This window comes from Sus scrofa, chromosome 3, assembly GCF_054392235.1.
Source record: "Sus scrofa isolate SSC_HxYL_T2T_F1_AM1 chromosome 3, Sscrofa_HxYL_maternal_Yorkshire_Landrace_v2.0, whole genome shotgun sequence".
Classification (NCBI taxonomy): Eukaryota; Metazoa; Chordata; class Mammalia; order Artiodactyla; family Suidae; genus Sus; species Sus scrofa.
Genome location: NC_139385.1, coordinates 109,751,672 through 109,761,510, shown reverse-complemented (window position 1 = coordinate 109,761,510; position 9,839 = coordinate 109,751,672). Strand labels below are relative to the sequence as shown.

Sequence of the window (9,839 nt, the reverse complement as noted above, 5' to 3'; positions counted from 1 at the left end):
CCTCCCCCTGGCTCCTGGGCTAGGTCCGCTGCTCGCAGGGTCCGCTCTCGGGAGGAAAAGTTCCACACGGAGGATGCGGCGCTGGTTTCAGCCTGCAGCGTCCGAGGCTCCTCCTCCCGCGCTGCCGAGGGAGGCGGGCTGCGCTCTTTTCCGGGCCCTGCCACACAATGTTGCCTTCAGAGAGGGAGACCTTCGCAGCCTTTCTGCATTCCCTCCCTCGGCCCGGGGGTGTCGGGCCGGAAGCTGCGGAGTCTCGGGTCGGGGTTTGCTCCCGCCGAGCCTTGAGCCATTGGTGCGCATGCTCTGTGGAGGCCCGCACAGGCCCTGAGTGAACTCTGATAGAGCCTTCGCAAGGCGGGGTAAGCGGAGCTCCAGTGGCGCAATCGGTTAGCGCGCGGTACTTATACGGCAGTACATGCAGAGCGATGCCGAGGTTGTGAGTTCGAGCCTCACCTGGAGCACGACCCTTTTGTATACCCGCATCTCGCTTTTATCTCCTTGCTTAAGGAATCTCGTCAGTCTTTTCTTTAGCTTCCTCAGTTCCTGTCTCTGACTCGCTGCCTACCAGTCCTGCTTCTAGGCTGACAGGAAGCTTTGGCGCTTCTTACTCTCTTTCCAAGCTACTTGTTGTCGCCGCTCACCACCTAGCCGCTGGAACCAGACATTTGCATCCTGCTCCCTCGTCCTAGGCATGTCCTTTAACGGCCCCCAACTCTTGGTCCCGGTACCGGTGATGCAGACAGGAGGTCCCGGGGCGCTGCACCGGTGCTGGGGTCCTCCCTGGGCCTCGGTCACTGACGATCCCAGGCGCCCTCTCTATGGGTCGTGCCTGAGCTCCCGGCTCAGGTTCCCGGCCGCTGCCCGAGCCGGGCCACCTCTCCGGGGAGCTGGAGCCCGAGGCCCAGAGCAGGGGCTCAAGGCGAGCGGTCGCTCTCCTCGCTTTTAACTACTACTAACTCGTCATGGCCTCCTCCCTCCGACGTGCAGAGCCGCTAGACCGCAGGCTCTTCTCCCCTATCCAGGCCCCAGGCCTCCAAGGCTCCCTGGGCGGACTTGCAGAGCTTGGGAAAAGTGCCTGGGCCGCTCCCTCCCCCTCCCCTGCGCCCCTTCTCCCGCGTGTCAGTCAGGAGTCGTGGAATTTGCTGGCAGATCGGAGAACAGACGTTTTCTAGGGATATCCGAGCGGCGGGTGTCCTCTCATGCTTGCCACCGTCCCAGGTTCAGAAGTCCTCCCGGGGAGCAGGAAATCGGCCAGCACGCGAACACTCCTCGGAGGCGCGGGGGCTGCTTTGCCAAGGGGTGGGTGGGTACTCCACATTCCCAGGAGGCAGGGCCAAGTAGGGAACAAGCTTAGTGGGGATGAGAGGCCTCCTGGACGCGTTCTCCGGCAAGAGTGGTTTCAGCTGTTTTTTTGGACGTGCTAGTAGTTAACTCATGGGATAGAAATACTACCGGGAGTGGTGAGAAACAAGACCTAGAAAGCTCAGAGAAAAGCAGATGGAGAGTGGAGCTCTTGTCTGTCTTCTCGGCTCCTAACGGCAGCCCCAGATTCGCAATGAAGAGCCCCACGCCACATGAAATGTGAGCAAGTCCACCCACCTCATCTACCCTGGCGGCCAGTTCCTCGTTGGACCAGATCCCTTCTATCATAAGCTCCTCCTCAGCACATGGTGAGTGCTCCTTGCTAGACATCTAGCCAGCCTGGAAGCAAGTATCTCTCTGCGCCCCCCTCCCCCAATTTGCTTAATTAAAAAAAAAAATCTTTAGGAAGGTGTAATTCATATACCCTACAATTCACCCATTTAAAGTGTACATACAATTCAGTGGATTTCAGTTTATTCGCAGATAGGTGCAACCATCACCACAGTCATTTTTTGAACATTTTCATCAGCTCAGTAGGAAATCCTGTATCCTTTAGCCCTCGCCCCACCTCATCCCTAAATAGCCACTAATCTACTTTCTGTCTGCATTTTCCTATTCTGGACTTTCAAATGAATGAAATCATGTAAGATGTAGTCTTTTGTGACTGGCTTCTTTCAGTTAGCCTAACGTTTTCAGGATTCATCCATGTCCTACCCCCGTTGGTACTTCATTTCTTTTTTATGGCTGAATAATATTCCACTGTATAGATTTCTTTCCAGCTTTGTACAATGGAGAAAACGTTGGCATTTTAAAAACATTTGCTGAAAGCTACTTTTTAAAAGGTAATCAATTTTAAAATGTTACAAAGCATAAAAATGGTCACACTTGCCAAATGTATGTTTTAACCTTCAGAGCGTATCACTGCAAGAACTGGTCAGATACTTCCAAGAGCTGAGAAGAGAGCAGGTTCATCCCCCCCAACTCCCTATCCATGTTGGAATCCCCTCTACAAATCTCTAGCTCCCATTTGAAAAGTTCCAGCATCAAAATGTCATTTCTTCACAAGGCAATACATTCCATTTTCTGTCAACTCTTGTGGTTACACCATTCTTCTTCTTAAATATTGTTTCTGTCCCTATAGGTTATTACTGGAATGCTGGTGGTTTGGGCAACTCTTTTTCTGGTGAGATGGTGCAGTGGGAAGGTAAGAAGCTAAATTTAGTTACCCTTGCTCTATTTAATCTAGAAATCACCAGATAGGTGGTTATTAGTGGATTACAAACAAAGAAACAGACCCCTGGCAGATTGTAGAGCAATGTTATAATGTGATTTTGACAGAGTTTTTATAGGTTGGGATGAGTGATAAAGATCAAGTCAGAAAATTATTGGAAAATGCTATAAAAACCATAAATTACTACCTATATTATACTAGGGAGGTGGGACTCGTATCACCATAAAACTAGTGAGTTAGGCCTGTATGCAATGTTTTGGTGGCTTCAAAGTAGAAGATGGGTAAATAGGAAGTGGACAAACTCAGAAGGTACCTGGAAGTTATAGGTGAACGGCTGTACATGTCTAGCAGGAGAGAAGGCTTACCCACCCACTGAAATCCATTGAACTGTACACACAGGTTGACATTAGCTTTATAGGTGGCTTGGTGAAGATAGGCTTATTAAAACTGTGCGTGATACAAAGCTGGAAGGGAGTCCAAATTCAGTAGACAATCCAGAGACACATGTTTCTGACAAATGACAAGATGCAATTTGATAGAGATAATTGTAGCCTGTGTTCAGTTCAGAGTTCCCGTGTAGAGGAATGCCTGGCGTGACAGCTGTTTGCATGCAAAGGGGATCTGGGCATTTCAGATATGCACAACCCCAGTCGTCCTGGCCGTGTGACCCAGCTGCTGAGAATGTCAACCAATTATTAATGCATTGCTGTATAATGCATTACATATTGTGGTGTCAGAGATCACAAAACAGCAGTGCGTGGAACAAATCTAGCCTCAGACAGGTTTTGTGTGGCTTTCTAGTACTGCCTTGCAAAATATTTTTTAAAAATTAATTATTTGCCTATATATTGGGAGATTTTTACTGAAATGCTTAGATGTCAAGTTTCTAATGAAAAATTGGAAGACTTAGTTATCTCGGGCCCTTATTCCCACATGGCAATGTTGGCTGCCCCCTTTGGATGGGCAAATGATCTTCCCTTTGCCGTGGTCCCACCACTCTGCATTAATCTCCCGCACAGAGGTGGGTTGCCACTGCTCCACTCGCTTGCTTTGCTGTTTTCTTAACCCTGGACTCATTTCTCTCCTTTGTGACCTACAGACACTGAGTGTGTGGCTTCCATATGGAGAAAGGGAGGGATACTGTTGAACCCTCTCAGTAGGTCAAAATACAGCCTGAGGGCTGTGATCTGTATGAACACAGCCCATTTAAAAGTCAACAAACCATAACCCCGATTCTTTAAAATGGAAAATTTCAAACATGTACAAAGTAGAGAAAATAGTCTATTTAACCGCCCTGTATCCATCCGTTGCTGCTCTCAAAAATTCTCAATGTTATTCCAGGAAAAACAAAACAAAATTGTCAACATTATTTCCTCTATCTATCTCATTCCCACAACATTCTCCCCTACCTTGGCATGGTCACCAAATATTTTAAAGGAAATCCCAGATATGATTTAATTTAACTTGTAAATGCCTCAGTGTGTATACCCAACAGGTAATCCCTTTTTAAAAGAGCATAACCACAGAATCATTTTTACACCTAACAAGATGAATAATAGTGACCCTGCATCACCACACATAATTCTGAAAGATATTTTTACAGTTAGTTTGTTAGGATCAAGATTCACCAAGGTCCGCATACTGCATTTGGTCAAAATATCTTTTAAATCTCTTTTCATTTAGTACCAATTCCCTCTTTCCCTACTCCTTTTTATGATATTTATTTGTTCATCTGTAAAATTTCCCGCAGAATTTGGCTTATTGCTTCCTCAGGGCTCCCTTTCAAAAGTTCTTCAATTCCCCCTGACAGTTAGATTAAGAAGCTTGATAATTTTTTTTTATTTTAAATGATTTTTATTTTTTCCATTATAGCTGGTTTACAGTGTTCTGTCAATTTTCTACTGTACAGCATGGTGACCCAGTCACACATACAAGTATACAATCATTTTTCTCACATTATCATGCTCCATCACAAGTGACCAGACATACTTCCCAGTGCTATACAGCAGGATCTCATTGCTTATCCATTCCAAAAGCAATAGTTTGCATCTGTTAATCTCAAATTCCCAATCCATCCCATTCCCTTCCCCTCCCCCCTGGCAACCACAAGTCTATTCTCTAAGTCCATGATTTTATTTTCTATGGAAAGGTTCATTTGTGCTGTACATTAGATTCCAGATATAAGTGATATCATAGAAGCTTGATAATATTGATTCAGGTTTTTTTTGTAAAAATATATTATAAGTGGTACTATATTCTATTGTATCACAAGAGAGGAAGTACATAATGTCTGGTTGTTCTGCTTTTACTGATGTTAATTTTATTGGTGATGTCAGATGTGATGAGCCTGATCCATCCATTATAAAAGGCCACATCGGCCTCTAACCTAATGGTTTTAGTGGCTGTTGATGCTCTTGTCTAGATTTATTATTTTATTAAGGATTACTCAATAATGGTTTTCTCATTCTATTATTCTTCTGTATTTATGACTGTGGATTCTAAAGAAACCTCTTTTTTCCATTGACTATTTGGTTTTCCTAAAGCACAATTCATGTAGAAAAGGCTAGATAATATTGCTGGACTCTCTTTTTCTACTAATCTTTAGACTAGTGAATTGATACTCTAACAACTCCCAAAGGTGACCAGGTTTTATATTAAGTTGGTTTATAGGATTGTTCAAGACTTCTGTAACTTTGAGTTTTCTGCCCACTTGCTCTGTCATTGAGAGAAGGATATGAAAATAGTCAACTACAATGGCATTTTTTTCCATTTCTCCTTTTAGTTCTATCTTTTTCTCCTTTGTGTTGTTGGAAGCTCTGTTATTGGTTGTATAAAAGTTTAGGACTGTTATGATCTCTTGATTCAATGACCCTGTTACCATTTGCTCGATTTGTCCCATGTTTGGCCAGAGAAATTCCCTTTAAATTGGCTGCTGGGTCTTTTTGATGTAATCTTAAATCTAAGCTACGATGTATTCCTGGCATGATGAGGTATTTCAGAATATGTTTTGTACTTGTCTTTGTTCAGTCCTAGAATTGGCCACTTCTCCCAAGAGCCTGGTTCTTTTTGTTGGGAAATGTTATCTAGGAGACCACAGTCTATGTCCTAGAGTTGCTTAATGCTGCTCTGTGGTCGTCATATTTTCATGCCTTTTCAGCAGACAGAACTAGGAAATGCATATTTTTTAAAAAAGAGAAAAATAAAACCAGAGTATATAATGATATTTCCAATTCTAATGTAAGATTACAAAATGTATACCCTTCAATTTTATATTTGGATTTCTTTACAACTCTTACATAATTACTTAATTTTGGTGTCATCCTATGATACGCAACACAATAGTTTTAAAATAATATCAATATTATTTGTAATAAGAAGATTATTGATTACAGTTTAAGATTTCTATGTGATTCCTTTCGTTCTTAGTTTACATCCAAAATGCAAAATATTGCGTTTTGGAGTTCCTGTCATCGTGAAGCAGAAATGAATCAGACTAGGAACCATGAGGATTCAGGTTCGATCCCTGGCCTCGCTCAGTGGGTTATGGATCCGGCATTGCCGTGAGCTGTAGTGAGGTCGAAGACATGGCTCAGATCTGGCATTGCTGTGGCTCTGGCATAGGCCGGCAGCTACAGCTCCGATTAGACCCCTAGCCTGGGAACCTCCATATGCCATGGGTGCCGCCCTAAAAAGACAAAAGACAAAAAAAAAAAATTGTGTTTTAAAGTCAAAGTAAGAGTTCCCTGGTGGCTCAGTGGGTTAAGGATCTGGCATCCTTAAGCATCTGATATTCTTTTTGTTTGTTTGTTTTTTTTGCTTTTCTTTTTTTTTTTTTATTTTCCCACTGTACAGCAAGGGGGTCAGGTTATCCTTACATGTAAGCATCTGATATTCTTAAGTCAAAGTAATATTTCTGTGTATGGCTATGTTATCAACTTGATACACAGTGAATGCCATTTGATTGAGTTTATTTTACATTTTTAGGAATTCCTTTTCTTCTTTTACCTTATTTATCTAAAATATTTACATGCTTCCAAAGTCAAAACTATACAAAAAGGTTTTTGCTGAGAAGTCTAGCTTCTATCTTTGTCCCCTAATCCTTTTTCCTCTTTCTCTGTGTAGGTAATAATTTTAAAATTACTTTTTTGATTTATCTTTCCATTATTTGATCTTAAAAACTATAAGCAAAAACACACTTATGTTTGTATTCCACTCCTCTCCTTCTTTTTCAAAAGCTCTTCTATTCCATGCTAATTTCATTAACAGTATATACTTATTATCTCAGAGTTGCAGATAGAACTCTTCTGCACTCCTTCTCACAGCTGAATAGTATTCTATCCCTGTGGATGTACCACTGTATATTCAGCCAGTCTTCTACTCTGAAGATTTCAGTTGTTTTCAGTAGTCTGGTTTTGTAGATGGTGCTGCAATGAATAGATGTGTTCACACTGTTTTGTATATTTTGCTGTTATATCTTTGAGATGGATTCTGAATGTGGGATTGCTGGCCTGAGGGATGGCTATCTAGCTCTAAAATATGTAGGTATATAATTATATATATAATTTTGTATATAGTCATTTATATTATATAAAATGTAATGTTATATATAACATATACATTAAATATAAAATGTATATAATAAATGTAAAAATTTCCAGATGTGCAAAATCATCTTTAAAGAGGGCTTCTGGGAGTTCTCTGGTGGCTCAGCAGATTAAGGGTCCAGTGTTGTCACTGCTGTGGTTCAGGTTGCTGCTGTGGTGCAGGTTGGATCCCTGGCTCAGGAACCACCACGTGCCTCGGGGGCAGCCAAAAAAAAAGAGGGTCTTTGGAGTTCCCACTGTGACTCAGCCCAGGTTTTATACCTATTATCCATGAGGATGTGGGTTCCATCCCTGGCCTTGCTCAGTGGGTTAAGGATCTGGTGTTGCCGTGAACTGTGGTGTGGGTTGCAGACGTGGTTTGGATCTGTTGTGGCTGTGGTGTAGGCTGGCAGCTGCAGCTCTGATTCAACCCCTAGCCTGGGAACCTCTATATATCACAGGTGTGGTCCTAAAAAGCTAAAAAAAAAAAAAAAAAGAAAAGAGGGTTTCTGCTGTGATAATCCATGAATGTGAGGCCTCTAGAATTCCCATCCTAAGAGCCATGGTTGAAGGGCCTGGGCCAACTGATGGGGCATGCCCCCTTCAGGGGAGGCACCACTGAATGCCTTTCCTCAATGGATATTTAAGGGAGGGGTACTTACTGGAGGCTCTGACAGAAGACACAGCTGGCCAGGGAGCTCAGCTCGCAGGGGTGCCTTGAAGATAACCCAGGCTTAGAAAAGCCCATGAGATTTCACACTCAGCCTGCCTGGTGCTTCTGGCCTTGGACTCTGTCCTGCAGCCTTTAGCTTAACCCATTTCTATTTTATTTTATTTTTAATTTTTTAATTGTAGTTGATATACAATGTTCTGTCAATTTCTGCTGTACAGCAAAGTGACTCAGTTATATATATTCTTTTTCTCATAATATCTTCCATCATGTTTCATCATAAGAGACTAGATAGAGTTCCCTGTGCTGTACAGCAGGACCTCATTGCTTATCCACTCCAAATGCAATAGTTTGCATCTACTAACCCCAAACTAACACATTTCTATTTTATCTCTTAGTCTTTTTTTTTTTTTTTTTTTTTCCATGCTCATGGCATGCGGAGGCCAGGAATCCAACCCAGGCCACAGCAGTGATCATGTCAGATCCTTAACTACTTAGCCACCAGGGAATTCCTATATTTTAGTCTTATAATGTTCACAGTCATTTAAAAAAATCTTTTTTTTTTTTACTTTTTTATTTTTTATTTTTATTTTGTCTTTTTGCCATTTTCTTGGGCTGCTCTCGCGGCATATGGAGTTCCCAGGCTAGGAGTCCAATCGGAGCTATAGCCACTGGCCTACACCAGAGCCACAGCAACGCAGGATCTGAGCCGCGTCTGCAACCTACACCACAGGTCATGGCAACGCCGGATCATTAACCCACTGAGCAAGGGCAGGGACCGAACCTGCAACCTCATGGTTCCTAGTCGGATTTGTTAACTACTGCGCCACGACGGGAACTTCTAAAAAATCTTTTGTATATATATGGCTGGATCATTTTGCTGTACAGCAGAAATTGACAGAACATTGTAAATCAACAATAAGAAAAATTTAAAAAAATTTTATGTAACTGATTATCTGTATATTTCCCAGTTATTCTTATTTAAAATTTTTTTTTTGTTCTGTCTTAACTGTTTCATTCTTTTAAATACTCTTGTTAATGGGTAGATTCCTTCTCTAAAATTTTCATGATATCTTTCCCTCTGTGCCTAGTCTTTTCATTCATTTCCTTATAGCCTTCTTTCAACTTTTTCTTCTAAATTTGTTTTTATCTACTCCTTTTTTTCTTTTTCTTTTTAACTTCACTTGCAAAACTGAATTTTCTGTCTCTGTCTCTCTCTCTCTTTCTTTTTTTTTTTTTTTTTTTTTTGCTTTTTAGGGCCACAGCCCTGGCATGTGGAAGTTCCCAGGCTAGGGGTCAAATTCGAGCTGCAGCTGCCAGCCTATGCCACAGCCACAGCAACGAGGGATCCTAGCTGCATCTGCGACCTACACCACAGCTCACGGCAACACCAGATCCTTAACCCACTGAGCAAGGCCAGGGATAGAACCCACATCCTCTTGGATACTAGTTGGGTTCTTTACCGCTGAGCCACAAGGGGAACTCCCAAACCGAATTCTCTTTAAGTGTTTCTTTGCCCCCTGCTGGCTGGCGGGCCCCCAGGGAGCATAGGCAGACGTCTGGGTAGAGTTTGTTTGTGCTTTGAGCAAGTCTGGTAGGGTGAGGATCTTTCCTGCCTTTCTCTTGCTTCCCTGCCTTTCCCACAAAGTCCTTGACCTGACCTTAATGATCCAGGGGACGAGATGCCTCTCTCACTTCCCCTAATGATAAGCCATCCACGATGACTGCAGTTGAAACTCCAGGGAGTATGGATCCCAGAGAAGAGCAGGCTAAAGAAGAATATATGACCTGCTTTCAAATATACAGGAAAGGGGGAGTCATATTCAGTGTCGACCTAGAGGAAAGAACATGAACTTAGAACTACAGCGACAAGGGTGATGACGACAAGGAAGACCATATATTTTTAAAACAATTAGCACTGTTGAGAAGTGGGATGGATTGACTGGTGAACGTGTTTCCTAGCTTTAAAAGTGACTGAGTGGGGGAGTTCCCG

At 42.7% G+C, this 9,839-nt stretch overlaps 1 long non-coding RNA gene and 1 other non-coding gene across 11 annotated transcripts in view; both read left to right on the top strand.

Annotated features, from left to right (window-relative positions):
- The first annotated feature begins 305 nt into the window (after window positions 1-305).
- LOC106509843 (uncharacterized) overlaps window positions 306-9,839 on the top strand; it is a 148,817-nt gene continuing 139,283 nt past the window's right edge. For 6 of the 10 annotated variants that reach the window (XR_014842058.1, XR_014842057.1, XR_002342751.2 and 3 more), the window contains exons 1-2: window positions 1,470-1,670; window positions 2,504-2,566. This is a non-coding gene — a long non-coding RNA (uncharacterized LOC106509843). Of the gene's footprint in view, window positions 437-1,469; window positions 1,671-2,503; window positions 2,567-9,839 lie in introns of those variants that run through there. The other 4 variants (XR_014842059.1, XR_014842062.1, XR_014842061.1 and 1 more) reach the window with 2 other exon arrangements.
- On the top strand, window positions 369-461 carry TRNAI-UAU (transfer RNA isoleucine (anticodon UAU)). Its single transcript is given in 2 exon segments — window positions 369-406; window positions 426-461. It is a non-coding gene; the product is annotated as a tRNA-Ile (tRNA).